Source organism: Leptonychotes weddellii, chromosome 10 (assembly GCF_054177405.1).
Source record: "Leptonychotes weddellii isolate Sample4059 chromosome 10, ASM5417740v2, whole genome shotgun sequence".
Taxonomy (NCBI): Eukaryota; Metazoa; Chordata; class Mammalia; order Carnivora; family Phocidae; genus Leptonychotes; species Leptonychotes weddellii.
In genome coordinates this window covers 31,514,335-31,530,483 of record NC_138378.1, presented here as the reverse complement: position 1 = coordinate 31,530,483, position 16,149 = coordinate 31,514,335, and the positions used below count along the sequence as shown (strand labels likewise).

The 16,149-nt window shown below is 37.8% G+C and overlaps 1 protein-coding gene across 1 annotated transcript in view; it reads left to right on the top strand.

Annotated features, from left to right (window-relative positions):
* The first annotated feature begins 13,752 nt into the window (after positions 1-13,752).
* PAK5 (p21 (RAC1) activated kinase 5) overlaps positions 13,753-16,149 on the top strand; it is a 298,952-nt gene continuing 296,555 nt past the window's right edge. Inside the window, exon 1 of the mRNA XM_081833216.1 lies at positions 13,753-13,804. The gene's annotated coding sequence lies outside the window, so the exon portion shown is untranslated. The remainder of the gene's footprint in view (positions 13,805-16,149) is intronic.

Below are 16,149 nucleotides of genomic sequence, written 5' to 3'. Positions count from 1 at the left end.
TTTTTATGTTGACTATATGTGAAATGACAACATTTTGGTTAAATGGGATTAAATAAAATATAACTTTAAAATTATTTTCACCCTTTTAAATATAACTACTAAAGAAGTTAATTGTGGCTTGCATTATATTCCTATTGGATAGCACTGGTCTAGAATTTTAGAGCTAATCACAAGGAGTACCAAAACCAAAAAAATGTTAAATTAGTTCTCTGGAGAGTAGGACAGGTGTGGGGTGAAGGAAAGACTTCATGTTTTCATTTTGTGCCCTTTTGTATGGTCCGAATTTTTATTATCAAGTCCATCTATTATTCTTTAAGGAAACATTTGGTAACATACAAATAAAAGATAATGTGCAGTAAATAAAGATTGTGATACTTTTTAAAGAATAGATTAGGTGGAAGGACTGGAGGCAAAAATCCAAAGAACAAAGTGAGGAGAATAATTTAAATAAAGCTCAAAAACCATATACTTTTTGGGGCACCTGAGTGGCTCAGTCCATTAAGCGATTAAGCATCTGCCTTTGTTATATGAAAACAATGAATCGTGGATCACTACATCAAAAACTAATGATGTATGGTGACTAACATAACATAATAAAATAATATTAAAAAAAAAAAAGCATCTGCCTTTGGCCAGGTCATGATCACAGCGGGGAGTCTGCATCTACCTCTCCCTTTGCCCCTCCCTCTGCTCATGCTCTCTCTCTCTCTGCTCGCTCTCTCTCAAATAAATAGATAAACTCTTTTAAAAAAAACCCAAAACAAACAAAATAATATACCCTTCCACATATAGGAAAGGAATAGTAGGTAATTATAATTGGGAATGGAGGTTAAAGTTATAAAATGTCTTATAGTGATCAATAGTGCATTTTTTTTAGTTTAAATCTCAATGTTAGGAATTGGTGGTTTTCTGCAGATGAGATTAAACAATAAATGTAAAATAATTTTTTATTTAAATTATATTGTATAGGTTTATATTGTACAATTACACTGCAACCATGCATTGTGATGGTTAATACAGGTATATGTAGCTTAAATAATACACACATGCTCCAATTTAACAACGAGAGAGACTGGTTGTGCTTACTCACCTTACTGAAGAAGCATGTCCTTAACTGAAAGAACCAACAACGAACTTCAAAATCAAACACCTTTAAATATTATCTCATAAATTCAAACTCTTGATTTTTACAAAGCTGCTAGAGAAGTAATAGAGGAAAAATACAAATTTTCTATTGTAATTGCAATAAAAAACAGTTTTTTTAAGGAACATTTAATAAAATTAATTTTACATAAACCACTTGATGAATGTGTATATTCAAAATTTCTCAAATATGTTATGTATATAAAATTAAATTAATTTTAGTATTAATTAGAAAAAAATACAAGTGTAGACTTTCCTTCCTGATAGTATTTTCAGAGGTCACACTGGGGAAGAAACTTTTCTCTTCCCTTAAGAATTTGTTCTATCAAAAATTCCTGATCAAACACTAAAAAAAAAAAAAAAAATTCCTGTAAATTTTTCAAAGGGGTGGCAGAAATGTAATATCAGTACAAACCAATTGTCCTTTTGGATCATTGCTTTTATATCTTCTCCACTGTATGATTTTTACAAAAGAGAGAAATGTACCCCACTTTCGCTTTTAATTGTCTTTAATTTCCCATTAGAACATCATTCCTTTTGCTAAAATGTTGGTTTTTTAATTGACAGTTGCATGCCGTGGCCTATGCTAACAGATATAGTTTCTTGTCAGTGAGGTATGGAGATCTGCTGGAAAATTTTTAATAAAAATAATTTATTCTAAAGAATAGGTTTGATAGGAAAAGGGAAAATGAAGCATTAGAGAACATCAAGAGATTTGAATAAAGGAAGCAAGACAGAAATGGTTGGGCTCCAAGAAAACTATAGCAATGCTATCACTCAGCTACCCCATCCCTCCCACTCCCCACCACTCCAGCAACCCTCAGTTTGTTTCCTGAGGTCAAGAATTCCTCATATCAGTGAGGTCCTATGATACATGTCTTTCTCTCTTTGACTTATTTCGCTCAGCATAATACCCTCCAGTTCCATCCATGTCGTTGCAAATGGCAAGATTTCATTCCTTTTGATGGCTGCATAATATTCCATTGTATATATATACCACATCTTCTTTATCTATCCATCTGTCAATGGACATCTGAAACAAATAATACATTATATGTTAAAAAAAAAAAGAAGATAGCAGGAGGGGAAGAATGAAGGGGGGTAATCAGAGGGGGAGACAAACCATGAGAGACTATGGACTCTGAAAAACAAACTGAGGGTTCTAAAGGTGGGGGATGGGTTGGTCTGGTGGTGGGTGTTAAGGAGGGCATGTTCTGCGTGGAGCACTGGGTGTTATGTGCAAGCAATGAATCGTGGAACACTACATCAAAAACTAATGATGTAATGTATGGTGATTAACATAATAAAAAAAAAGAAAACTATAGCAAACCTCACCTATTTTGCAGGCTTAAAACTCAGGGTGCCTGGCTAGTGTGACACCCTGAGGACATAAATTGGGATTGTAGCCTTTCATGTCCCTCGATGTGAAAACTGGGATGATTTTAAATGTAGACTGATCTCAGACTCAAGACTAGAAGGATGTGGGAAATTCTCTCATCCAGCATGAAGATCTTGGGTTCTTATCCCAAAGTAGATTTATGTAAAAATCAGTAGATGTAGAACAAGTTAAGGTCGAGAACAGTGCTTTAAAATAAAAGGTTTGCTGACATAATTTTTATTGATGGATAGATTTCTTTCTTTGTGCAAATGAGATCTTAGTTTGGACCACCAAACATCACACTCAACTCTGCATCGTAAAGTGCCCCTCCCAAATATATTTCCAATCATTTAAAATACATTTTAAATCAGCAGCAATCAAGGTCTCAGTCGATTTAAAACAACTGCAGTGACTCCTGAAGTAAAATTATACATTTAATATCTCTTGCCTTTCAGATCAGCAAATCCCCAAAGACTCGCTATAAATCTCTCCACTTCCATCCCATAATGACTTGGGCAGAAAAATTCTGAATTAAATGATGCTGTGACGTGATTTATGTACATCTGGACTTTCAACCCAATGACTTCCCAGCACTCCATCAATCTTCATAAAGTCCTGGCAATGTACTTGAAAAGAATCGCAATGCTGTGAGTTAAAAGCAAGGCCTGGCTTTTTGCCAATGTGACAAGATAAGAAGCTGTGTGACCTGGCCCACGCTGGGTAGTCGGTGCTTGGAGGAGTGATTGCACTTTGGGCTCAGAAGCCCCCTGAGCTCTGCTGCTTGCCTTCTGCAGTCAACTGCCACAGCTTGACATGACTACTGCAGGGAAAGGTTGAGAGGAACTTCAATGCTGGGGCTTCTTTCATATTTCTTTCATGACATTAAATTGAAGCTGCTGGAGCAGGCTTGCATTTTTACCCTGTTAATTTATTCAGACAGGCGCCTCCCTAAACCTATACAATGTAATTCAATAAGTCTGAGGATTGTATTATTGTTCCCAATATTAGGTAACTCTTACTCCCTGTGAGGGGATTAAACCTTTCAGGCCCATGGACATCAGGCTTGGCTATGCAACTTGCTTTGGCCAATGAAATGTGGTCAGAAATGCTAGATGTGAGTTGTGAGCAAGAGCTCTAGGAGCTGTTATGGGATTTTGCCATCATTCTTTTCCCAGAGCCGGGGGGCTGGCAGGTCCCAGACGGAGCCTGCTCATTCAGCCTGAGTGGGCTCCAGAAGAGCCAAAGCCAACCTATGACTGTCATATAAAATGAGCAAGAAGAAAATTCTGTTGTAAGATACTAAGGTCTGAGGGTAGAAGGTATCTTTTGTTACTGTAGCTTAACTCAGTCTAAGCTGACTGATAAAATCAGTATCCTTTATAGGAACTGTTAAGAACCGTCCAAACATGCATAAACCAAAAAAGGTCAGCAAACCTTTGGCCAGTAAGAGTGCTGTCTTATTTCTTGAGATTTGGATTTCTGCATTGCTGGCCTATCCTTTTCACTTGTCCTTTGGAAAATATTGGAGATTGGTCATGTTGCTTTTAGGAGCTAGATGCCTGTACCCAAAGGTGATCTCATACTCTCCCCTTTTCTTGACAGAATGAAGGTAGTCTAGAGATTTCTCTCTTAGCATTTATCCACTGATGGCAGCATTAAGCCAGCCACAGTAAACTTCTCAGGTGGGAGCTAATATCTGGGAGAGCAGAATAACTCAATTTACTGGTCAAGTGCAGAGAAGTATCTGTGATAGAACAGCTAGACTGATACAGTCTAGATGGCACTTATATTCAAGGGGAATGTAATTTTTGACACGCCTGGGATTGTTCAAATCAAGATGGAATGTAATTCAGGGAAGACCATCAGGCCATAAATCACTAAGACCTTAGTTCTAAATTCAATACCACCTTTAATAGATTATTATATAAACTTCATTGTGCTTTTTGTCTTTAAAAATAACGATTGAATGATTGCACAAGTCAGTTTGCCTGGGTTTTAATTGCAGCGATGCTGATTACTAGTTGTACACTCTTGGGAAGCTACTTAAACTTTTCTGTACTTCAATGTCTTCTGTTAGGGAAGGAGAACAATAATATGACCTGCCTCATATGGCCATTGCAAGGATTATATGAGTTAATAGATGTAAAATGCTGAACTAGTTCTGTAAGTATTCAATTAATATAAGCTAACATCATTAGCTATTTGGCCTATCTCTAAAGGTTGCAAGACTATGAGTTGCCTAAAAAAGGACTTTATAAAATTTATGAAGCATTATTTTTGCTGTTTCTTATTTTTTACCTTGCTGTACAATGTGACTTATTTTTCTTTGATTGTGATTCTTTGAAGGGTAGCAATAATTTAGGATGCTTACTAGATTCATTTGATGAGATCAATATCTTCTTGTGAGACCATTGGAGTCAAAAGTAATTTGTCTCCGCAAATCAGTCTTAAAATGCATGCCAAATGTGGTAAAATCTCCACAATTTGGTTGATTATTTGTGTTAAATTTTTATCCCAAGGTGACTTCCTTTCTGCACCTGGGCCTCTTTTCAAACCATGAAGACTGATTTCAGAAAACTAACACTAAGATGATTAATCCCATCACAAAGGAAGAAAGAAAAAAATCCATTCTCCGTGCATAAAACAATACTTGAAAAATTCCTCACGATTTATTAACTACCTACATTTCTCTTTTTCCCTCCCCACAACTAATGCTCCTTGTGAGAACTATTTCAAATTTTACAAAACTTTATTGAAACTTGTCATTTTAGTTTAGGAAATTAAAGAATTATTTCATCTGAATTATCCCCCCCCAAAAAAGTTACTGTGGAATCATTCTACCGAAAGTTGTAGAAATCAGATGCCCTCCACCCCCCAGAGCTTTCCACTGTGCCCTATTTTTTTTTTTAAGATTTTATTTATTTATTTGACACAGAGAGGGAGACAGCGAGAGAGGAAATACAAGCAGGGGGAGTGGGAGAGGGAGAAGCAGGCTTCCCGCTGAGAAGGGAGCCCGATGTGGGGCTCCATCCCAGGACCCTTGGATCATGACCTGACGCTTAATGACTGAACCACCCAGGCACTCCTCCACTGTCCTCCATTTTTAAAGACCTCTATCACGGTGTATATTTACTTCTGCATGTGGCTTAAGATGTCTTTTCAAGTCAGGTGAGAAACATCAGAGGTCTATTGAAATAGATATCCTTCCTTACATTATGTGTATGAAATGGACATGTTGGCTATGGCATTGGCCTGAGACACAAAAATTGAACAATTAAACTCAATGAGTTAATGATAAGGTTATGGTTCAAGCTCAGACAGGAATTATGAGGAAACGACAATGCACCTCTTGAAGAATTCATAAGCTGGGGGTGTGTTCTTGTCCTGTGTTTTTTCTGGCAATATTTTCCCACAGCGTGTTCTTGTCTTTTTCGGGGCATCCACATAGCAATAGCACCACCTACTGGCCCATTCCATCCACTCGCTTGCTTCCTGAAGATTTTGCTAACTACTCTCCAGACAGGTATGGAGAATGCAGCTTATGGTTTCGCTGTTATCACCCACCTCTTGTTTTCTACTGAGCAGCTTTGTTGTACAGCAGCTTTGCGGTTAGTTCAATAGCTCATGGCTATTGAAAAGAAATTTTAAGATAAGCCATTTCTTAGCTCCTAAACTCTTTCGAAATTATAAATTGTAGAAGTACCATAAGTAAAGGATTCTTTAGTTTTTCTGCTACAGTCAGTATCGTGGGAATCCATGAGCCATCCTGGGAGGCACATAAAGTTAACTGCTTAGTAACACTGACTAATTAACCCAATTCAGCTCTATGTCCTCAACCTCAAGTATTGTTTCTGCTTGTAAGAACAGACATAATAAACTTAAGAGTTATGAGTTCATATTAACTTCCTGTTTAAATGGAGCTAGAGAGTGTCCTAGGTGGGTGGGTGTATGCAAAGAATCTTAGAAGAGCTTTATGAAGAGATTACTCATAAGGGTAAAGATCCTGCTTGCAGAAAGCATGGAAATTCTCTTTTATTCCTATTTTTGCTGAATTGTGAAACTGATTGACCAGACTAAATATATAAGTCAAGATTGTTTTAAAGCTGGATGTAAAGATCTCTTGACCAAGACTGACTTCTAAAGAAATAATTAAAGTGAGTGCTCACAGTCTCACCACAGCTTCCTGATGTTTGGCTCCATAAAAGCAAATGACTTGCCCACAATAAGGAACTGATAAATATTTGAAAAACAAGGGAAGAGAAGAAGGAATGAGTACAAGGACTATCAAACCATAGTGCATGTATGTCAAGCCCAAAGCAGAACCTGAGGAGGAGATCCATTTTTCTTTAGGAAAATCCCGTCATGAAGGGGATGCAGCAGGATAGCAAGGATGTGACCTTAAGTAAGGGCTAGTCTCACCCCCAACCCATGGCTGAGCTCTGGAGTAGAAGCCACATCACAAGGGTGTATTCCCATATTGGTCAGTCATTGGCTGTAAGTTTGTCCTTGGTTGCATAGGGGTAGACATAACTTCCCTGGCAAGAAATCTCTTATAAGAGTTGAGGGCAATTCTCTGGAGAAGGAGTGGCTGGTAACTATTAGTACATTAGTGTCTAATATTCACAGCAACTGGGAAATGGGCACTCTGGCTCTTCTGGGGTATCTGGTTAAGGGCTTCTGGGTGGGACTCTAAAAGTGTGCTCCACAGTGCACACTTTTGGTCTTAGTTTTATGTTTAAATGCCTTCAAATTCACCATCAGTCCTAACTTTTCTGTTCCTGGGTTCTTTATTTTTATTCAACTCTGAAATGACTGGACTTCATCCTCAGGTATTTCCTTTTCCCAAATAGAATTCATGGGCATGATGGCTTGTATACTTGAAATGTTTGTTTTGTCTTTACACTTGAAGGACAATTTAGGGGGGTATAAAATCCTTGAGTCCCAATTTTTCTTCACAGCTGTTTATAAATATTACTTTAGTCTTCTGTTATTATTTCCAGAGAAAAGTAGGAGGCAAACTTTTTTTTTTGTATTTCACTTACCTTTCCTGCCTGTGATTCCCATGTGATTTTTTCATCCTTAAACTTCTGAAATTTAACCAGGATATGTGCTGGTTTCTATGGTAGGCAGAGCAATGCTCCCCACTCCCATCCCAAAATATGCCCACACCCTAATCCCTAGAACCTGGTATTTTATATGGAAAAGGACCTTAGTAAGTGCAATTAAGGATCTAGAGATGATGAGATTATCTTAGATTATCAAAGTGATTCCGATTTAATCACAAGAGTCCTTCAAAAATCAGAGAAGAATGTGTGAGGATGGAAACTGAGTCAGAAATTTGAAGCTGCTACACTGCTGGCTTTGAAAATTAAAAAAGGGACTATGAACCAAGTAATTCAGGCATCCTCTGAAAGCTGGATAAGGCAAGGAAATGATTCTCCCCTAGAGCCTCCAGGAGGCATGCAGCTCTAAAAACACCTTGATTTTAGATCAGTGAAGCCCATTTTGGACATCTGACCTCCAAAACTGTAAGATAATAAGTCTATGTTGTTTTAAACTGCTAAGGTTGGGATAATTTGTTACAGCGGCCACAGGAACCTAATACAGTGTCAACAGCTACTTCATCTCCTTTGTATGTCTTCCATATCTATCAACTCCCCTACAATCATTTTCTTTGTTCTTTTTCATTTTGTTTTGAATGATATTCTCAAACCTGACCATCATGATCCCAATCACATTTTTAGCAGTGATGTTTAAACGTTTGTTACTACTAATATGCCCTTCAATTCAATAATGCTTTTATATTTCTATTCCATTTTTTCCTTAGACTCAGTCAGTTAATTTTTCATCTCCTTCTGTTGTCTTGCAATATCCTTGAACTTTTGTATATTTTATTTGATTCCAGGCTGTTTTTCCTTTTCCTTTTTCTTTTCTTTCTTTCTTTTTTGAGTTGTTATGGTGCATGTCATTTCTTTTAAAATATGGAGAACTATGTCTCCCTGGGAATCTTCTTGCAGGATATTTTTTTCATCTACTTTTTTACTTATGTTCTTTCATTCCCTCATTTTTATTTGGTAATATCTATCAAGAGCTGTCACATTTTGTTAAATCAACATTTCTTAAGTGGAGCACAGGGTGCCGATGATAAGTTCAACAAGAGGCCACAAGAGACATTGAAATAGAGAAGTTTGTTACTCAGAGACCCTGGAGGAAAAGCACAACATACTTTCAGGAACCTCAAGTGGTGAGGTCAAGGCAGGGTGCAGACAAAGAATGAGGCAGGACCTGGGGCATATGCCTTTATTAGGATCTATGGGAGGAGTGATTTAAGGTTTCCAGATGAAGGCTGGATTGGTTAATTCAAACTCAAAGATCAGGGTTTTATCTAAGCGACACACAAGGCATATCAGCGCTGGGTGGCAAGGCAGACTGTTGATCACAAGGACTTGGGGAAATCACATCAGGAACTTGCATTTGCTTGTAATAACTCTGAGCGCTGCTCTCTAGGGCATGTGCCTGCATGAGGGACTAGTGTCCATTTAAGGTCGCTGCAGGCCACCTGACCAAATAAAATGGATGCTGAGGTAGCAATGGCCTGGAGTAACTTAGCTAAACTCTGCGAATAGATCTCAAGCTGGTCCCTAACTCTCATTTTGAATAGAGACGGCTAGACATTGGATAATACTGTAAGGGAGGGAGGAAGATGTGCTCTGGGACAGTTGTGGTTCTACTAAGATCTGTTCTTTCCATCATCCTCTCAAGAAATATGTTTGTCCTTGGGCCTTACAAGTGTATCCCACAACTAAATTCCTAAAATCTAATTTCTCATTGGAAGCTCACACTCTCTTCCTTTAGCATTGCAAGCAGAATTCTTGCATACAGTATCACGACTGTGGTAATGCTTCATCATTTTAGTCCAGATTTGGTAGTTTGGGGCATTGTATTTCTTAGTCTGTGATTTGAGGTTGTAGCTCCTTTTTTCTTGTCTTTATTTTTACATTTTTTAAAAGTTTGTTTATTTGTTTGTTTTAAGTAATCGCTACACCCAATGTGGGGCTCAAACTCACAACCCTAAGGTCAAGAGTTGCATGCTCTTCTGACTGAGCCAGACATTTATTTTATTTTATTTTTTTACATTTTAAAAACTAGGTATATAATTTACATATCATAAAATTCATCCCTTTAAAGTATAAAACTGAGTGGGGTTGGGTTTTTCTTTTCTTTTTGGTATATTCATGATATTGTATAGCCATCACCATTATCTAATTCCAAAACATTTTTTTGCCCCCAAAAGAAACTTCATATCTGTTAGTGGTCACTTCCATTAGATCTCCTCCCCCAAGTCCCTGAAAACCACTACTCGACTATCTCTATGGATTTGCTTATTCTGGACATTTCAAAGAAGTGGAATCCTACAATATGTGATTTTCTATGTCTGGCTTCTTTCACTTCACCTGTTTTCATGGATCCTTCATGCTGCAGCGTGAATCAGTACTTTATCTTTATTGCCAAATAATACTTCATTGTGTGGATATATCACATGCTATTCATCCATTCATTTTCCGATGGACATTTGGGTTGTTTCCACTTTTTGGCTGTTATGAATAGTGATGCTATGAACTTACTTGCAAACTTTTGTATAGACATATTCTCAATTTTGTGGAGTACTCTTTTCTCTTTATAGATGGAATGTTTCTCTCTATTATTCTTTTTCTGGTGTGTTTCAAGAGAGAAGTGAAATAAAAATGCTTTACTCTTCCATTCTTTTTTTTTTAAGATTTTATTTATTTATTTGACAGAGAGAGACACAGTGAGAGAGGGAACACAAGCAGGGGGAGGGGGAGAGGGAGAAGCATGCGTCCCGCTGAGCAGTGAGCCTGATGCGGGGCTCGATCCCAGGACCCTGGGATCATGACCTGAGCCGAAGGCAGACGCCTAACGACTGAGCCACCCAGGTGCCCCTACTCTTCCATTCTTAATCAGAAATACTCTTATCTAAACCACAGATATGAAAACTGAAGTCCAAAGTACTCACATAAATTGCTCAAGGGCACCAGACAGTTAACAATAAAGCTGAGAATAGAGGTCTCTTTGACTTTATGAAGGCACTTTATTCCCATTTTCCCTTTTGTTTCCATAATACCTTGATTCCTTTTTTCCCCTAAATTCTTTGGTTAGCTATGGCTGCATAATAAAATACCTCAATACTTAGTGATATAAAACATCAGCCATTTATCAATTTTCATGAGTCTTCAGGTCAACTGGGTGGTTTGCTGATTTGAGCTGGGCTCAGTGGGGCTCCCTCATTCATCTTGGTCAGCTGCTGGTCTGCGAGGTAGTTTATTGATTGTTGCTGTACTCTTTGACACATTTGGGATCTTGGCTGGGATGATTTATTGCTGCTTCTCATGGCCTCTCATCCTCCAGGGCATGAGCCTGGACTTGTTCTCATGGCAAAGCAGGATTCCAAAAGAGAGGAAAAAGTACACGAGTTTTCTTGAGGTTCAGACCTGGCATACTATAACTTCCCCTAAACTATTAGCCTGAAGAAGTTAGAAGGTCAGGCCCAGATTCAAGAGTGGAAGGAATTGCCTCCACCTTCCCCAGGGAGAAGTTGTAAGCTCACACTGCAAGGGGTGTGGATTCGGGGGTGGCCATTCTGCAATCACTCTACCACCATCTTGCACTCGGAATTACATTTTAATGATTATATAAAAGTTGCCAAGGAAGTGACAGAAAATAGTTCAGAGAAATACAAAATTAACACTGGGAATAGACTTCTTACTGGAATAAGACACCTATTCAGGGCTCTCTGCAAACATTCTCTTCTAGACATACCAGTATGCATGCTGTCTTCAAATCTACCCCCTCATTCTCCTGATCTCCACCCCTGTTTTGGTGGTGACTGATGTACGGCACGGCCTTTCTGTCTTTCCAAATGTTTCCCATGCTTCGCGTGCCAGCTTCGGACTCTCATTAGCATCCAGTGTTCCTCTTATAACACATTCGTATAATAAATGTACTTGTCTGCCCACCATATCCTGCCCCACTGGACTGAAAACTCCTTGAGAACAGAGCTATTGCCTAATGCAACTTTGAATCATCTAGCCCAGTGCCTAGCACTAAGAAGCAGCGTGACAAATGTTTGTGGAATTTATAAACTAATGGATGAAGCCCTCACAGCCCTCTTCAGCACATTGTGATTTTTCTCTTATGATTCATTTTATGAATTGTCTTTATCATTCACTGCATACTTTTCCCTTTGTGATATGTTGTACCATATGTGCAGATGTATACATACATATACATACACAAACACATATATCTTTGTGTATATATGCATATGAATATATATGTATACACACATATTTTTATGTCTTCTGTGGTTATTTAATTATTCCATTGTTGTTTAGCTTAATTAACTACCTCATCATAAATAATACTTTTTTATTGAAGTATAGTTGACATGCAATATCTGATTAGTCTTAGGTATACAACCTAGTGATTCACCATTTACATACATTACAAAATGCTTGCCATGAAAAGTCTAGTTACCATCTGTCACCATAGAGTTATTACAGTATTATTGACTATATTCTCTAGTGTTGCTGCTTACCAATCCGTAAGGATACATAAGTCCTTGCAAGATAAGTAAATTGAGGATCGTAGAGCTTAAGAAACTTGCTCAAGGGGCGCCTGGGTGGCTCAGTTGGTTAAGAGACTGCCTTCAGTTCAGGCCATGATCCTAGGGTCCTGGGATCGAGTCCCACATCAGGCTCCCTGCTCGGTGGTTAGCCTGCTTCTCTCTTTCCCACTCCCCCTGCTTGTGTTCCCTCTCTCACTGTGTCTTTCTCTGTCAAATAAATAAATAAAATCTTAAAAAAAAAAAAAAGAAATTTGCTCAAACTTTACTGCTGGGTAGCTTTCAATTCTAGGTCTGTTGAACATGAAACCATTTTATGTTTTCATTAAAACCTTTCAATGGACTTGCCTTATAACTGGAAGTTTGCACCTTTTGATTTCAAGTTATAGGATAAATAAGTTTTGGAAGTGTAATGTACAACATAATGACTATAGTTAACATTGCTGTATGGTACAATTGAAAATTGCTTAGAGGCTGGGATGCCTGGGTGGCTCAGTCAGTTAAGTGTCTGCCTTCAGCTCAGGTCATGATGCCAGGGTCCTCATCTGGGAGCCTGCTTCTCCCTCTACCTGCCACTCCCCCTGCTTGTGCTCTCTCTCTCTCTCTCTGACAAATAAATAAATAAAATCTTTAAAGAAAAGAAAATTGCTTAGGGACTAAACCCTAAAATTTGTTATCACAAGAAAACTACATGAGGTGATGTTACCTAAACTTACTGTGGTAATCATTTTAGAATATATGGATGACAAGTCATTACACTATACCCCTTAAACTTATACAATGATTATATCAATTATATCTCAATGAAACTACAAGAAAAAAACACCAATATTATTGACTATATTCCCTATGCTATACTTTACATCCCTGTGATTTATTTAGATTATAACGAACTCTAATTCTTCATTTATATTCAACTTTTCCTAAAAAGAATTTGAGGTGACATATCTTTCAGAAATAAAAAGGTCATTATGAGTAAATATCGAAAAAGAATGGAGGAACCATTTTAAGGTAGCAACATTCTAGAAACCTGATTTATTGAAGTTGCTTTAGCAATTATGGTAAATAGGAAAGCAAAACTAGAGACCTCATTTTCAGAGAACCTTTTAGGAGGAGTTTATATGAATTCTTACATGAGGAACATCACAGAATATTATAGATGTCATCTATAAATGTAGTTTTGTAATATAAGCAAAAATGTGTTTCACATGACTATTTCTCATACTGACCTTCAATTAAACCTAAAGTATTAAACCATAGCTTAAAGATAGCTTTTCTGTGGAGAGCTAAGCTAGTTTAGGAGAGTTTCTTTCTGGGATATACCAACTTGACATAATGATAGGGTTTTAAGAATATAAGCTAAGAAGGAATTTCAAGTTCCTGAAAAATTTGCCCTCGAGTTTCTGCTCTGTTGCCTGCTATTGGAAGGTTTCCAAGACCAACATACTTGACACTGACCTCCCTAAAACATGCCAGAAATGCAGGTTTTCAACACTAACTAAAATGTGATCTACAATAAAGTTTAGGTACAGATTACCAGGAGATAACACTGATATATTTTTATGAAAACAAATTTCATGATACAGGCTCACCACAGAATACAAGAGAATCAAGAAAATGTTTCCAATGTATTTAACCAGGTATGTCTTCTCTCATGTCTAAATCATATATTCCTTAAGAGAAAAGTTTATTCTTATATTTAAATTTATTTATATTTTCCATAATTTAATAATGCAGTCAACAAATCCATGTGGAATGAATGAATGAAGACATCGGGAGGCAGGATTTTGCCAGAATGGGGCCATTGTTGATGGTAGAGATCTGTGAAACTAGGAAGATAAATGTGTTGGTTATTTTCTTCCTCCCCATCCATTCTCAGCCTTCTACCCTCTGCTCTGTGTCTCAGGAGGCTGATCATTCTGGATTACATTAGCTGCTTCTCTTGTCATATGGTGCTTTTCCGAATTTGACCAATGGAAAGCTCTGCCAGAGATCACGGGGAAAAAAGAGCTCAGAACATTTCTTCCCTACTCTCTGTTGCCTTTAGTTTTTCAGTTCTGGAAGTGGCTGAGTCCATCAATAATTATAGGGGCTACCCATCTTCCATGGCTCCATCAGTAACATCATCAATGCCCCACATCCTTTCAAATCTATGGATGATAGCAGCTTCTCCTTGTTGCCAGTCTCTGCATGCTTCATCCTTCCTTGTTGGTTCTTTTAATGCTGCCCACATCTCTGTAAAGAGTCTTTTTGTTGAATCATCTGGAAAAAAAGTGCTTTTTCCTCATAGAACTTTGATTAAAATAGTAGGGAGATATTATATTATAATCAAATAGGAGTTTGAAATAGATTATTTGTAAGTAAAGGGAAATAGCGATGAAGTTAGATATTATTTTAAGATTATGTAAACTTGTTTTCTATCTAGAAAATGAAGTTTGATGTCAGAACATTTGCTTGACCACCACAGAGGTGAAATGTGAGTGGAAGGCAAGACTGAGGTATCACAATGAAAAGATTAGTGGGAATAAAGATGCAAGTCAGCCCCAACATGGGTGTGTGCACGCGCACGCACATGCGCTTGTGTGTGTGTGTGTGTGTGTGTGTGTGTGTGTGAAAATCTGATTAGGTGAGGGGGCTAGAAAATCTGGATATTTGTTTTCCCACAGAATATGTTTGAGTAACCCATTGAATTTTAATGTAAAAGTCAGGATAAAAATATTATAAAGCACTTTTTAAACTTCATAATTTGTGACAAGAGATTAAATCATAAAGACTCAAGGAGCATTAACTGGCAAGATGGTGGCCACAAGGGAGAAGCTTGTCTTTTTTCAGCAGCCAGAATGTATCCACTTTTTCCTCTCTCCCAGGACCTGCCTTTACCAAGGCTATCAAGACCATCGCTGAGAAGAACTATAAAGTAGACAAATTTTTCTTTGTAACTCTGCAACTTCATCTTCAAAGAGTGATTTAATCAACAGATCAAATTAATTTAGGGCTAGAGAAAAGGGTCTTAACCTAAAATCACCAGCAACTCTTTGATAGACTCCAGACTTCTGTGTACTCTGCTTCCCCTCCTCATTAATATTCCTTCCTTCCTAAGGTTCTAGTTAGGATTAAAACATGCTACAGGAAGGCCTCTAACATTGTTCTTGGGCCAGAGAGGGCAACCAGTAATTTTATTTTTCTTATCTGTTGTGAGGGACCATGGCAGACAACCTGAGAACACAGAGCTGAGTTTGAATTTAGCCTCTGCCTTATTTTGCTGAGTTCTTGAGAAAGTTACTTAACTTCTCAGAGTTTCAGTTACTCATCAGAAAAATGCAAGATCATTACACACTAGTGTGAAAGGATAAGTAATCCACATGTAATAAACGTGGTGCCCCTCTGAGCTGCCTGACCTCATCAGGATAATTCTGATTCCATTGGATTGTTGACTAGGAATAAATGAGTTAGTACATGTGAGTTGCCAGGCAATCTCAGTGTATGGTCATCTTAACCCTTCCCCCAACCCTTGATTATGGTCCAGAGTGACAGGGGACAGGCCATAGAGAAGACAGAAGTGGGAGGGGAGCCTCCTGCCTAATGAAATTGAGTACAGTAAGCCCACCAGACTAAGTGACATTTCATTTGGCCCTTAAAAAGTAAAAAGTTTTACAAGTGGACATGAGTAAAAGTATAGGCAGAAAGATGGAGAACATATCAGAACATATTTCAAACTGACTACAATCTAGGGTTCTTTTTGAGAAATAGTAGGAGAAATACCTGAGGATGATGGCTGAAGCCAAACCGTGGGTGTTGAACTTGAATAGAAGGCAAAAATAGGATTTTCTTCCTTAAAGAAAGAGCCATGGAGAACTCTTAAGGAGTTCAAAGGTATGACTATGTTGGATATAGGCAGGAAGTCAGATGTGAAGAAGGATCGTATGAACCTGACATTTTGAATGAAGTCATTCAGTTCATTTATTTTTATTTATTTATTTATTTT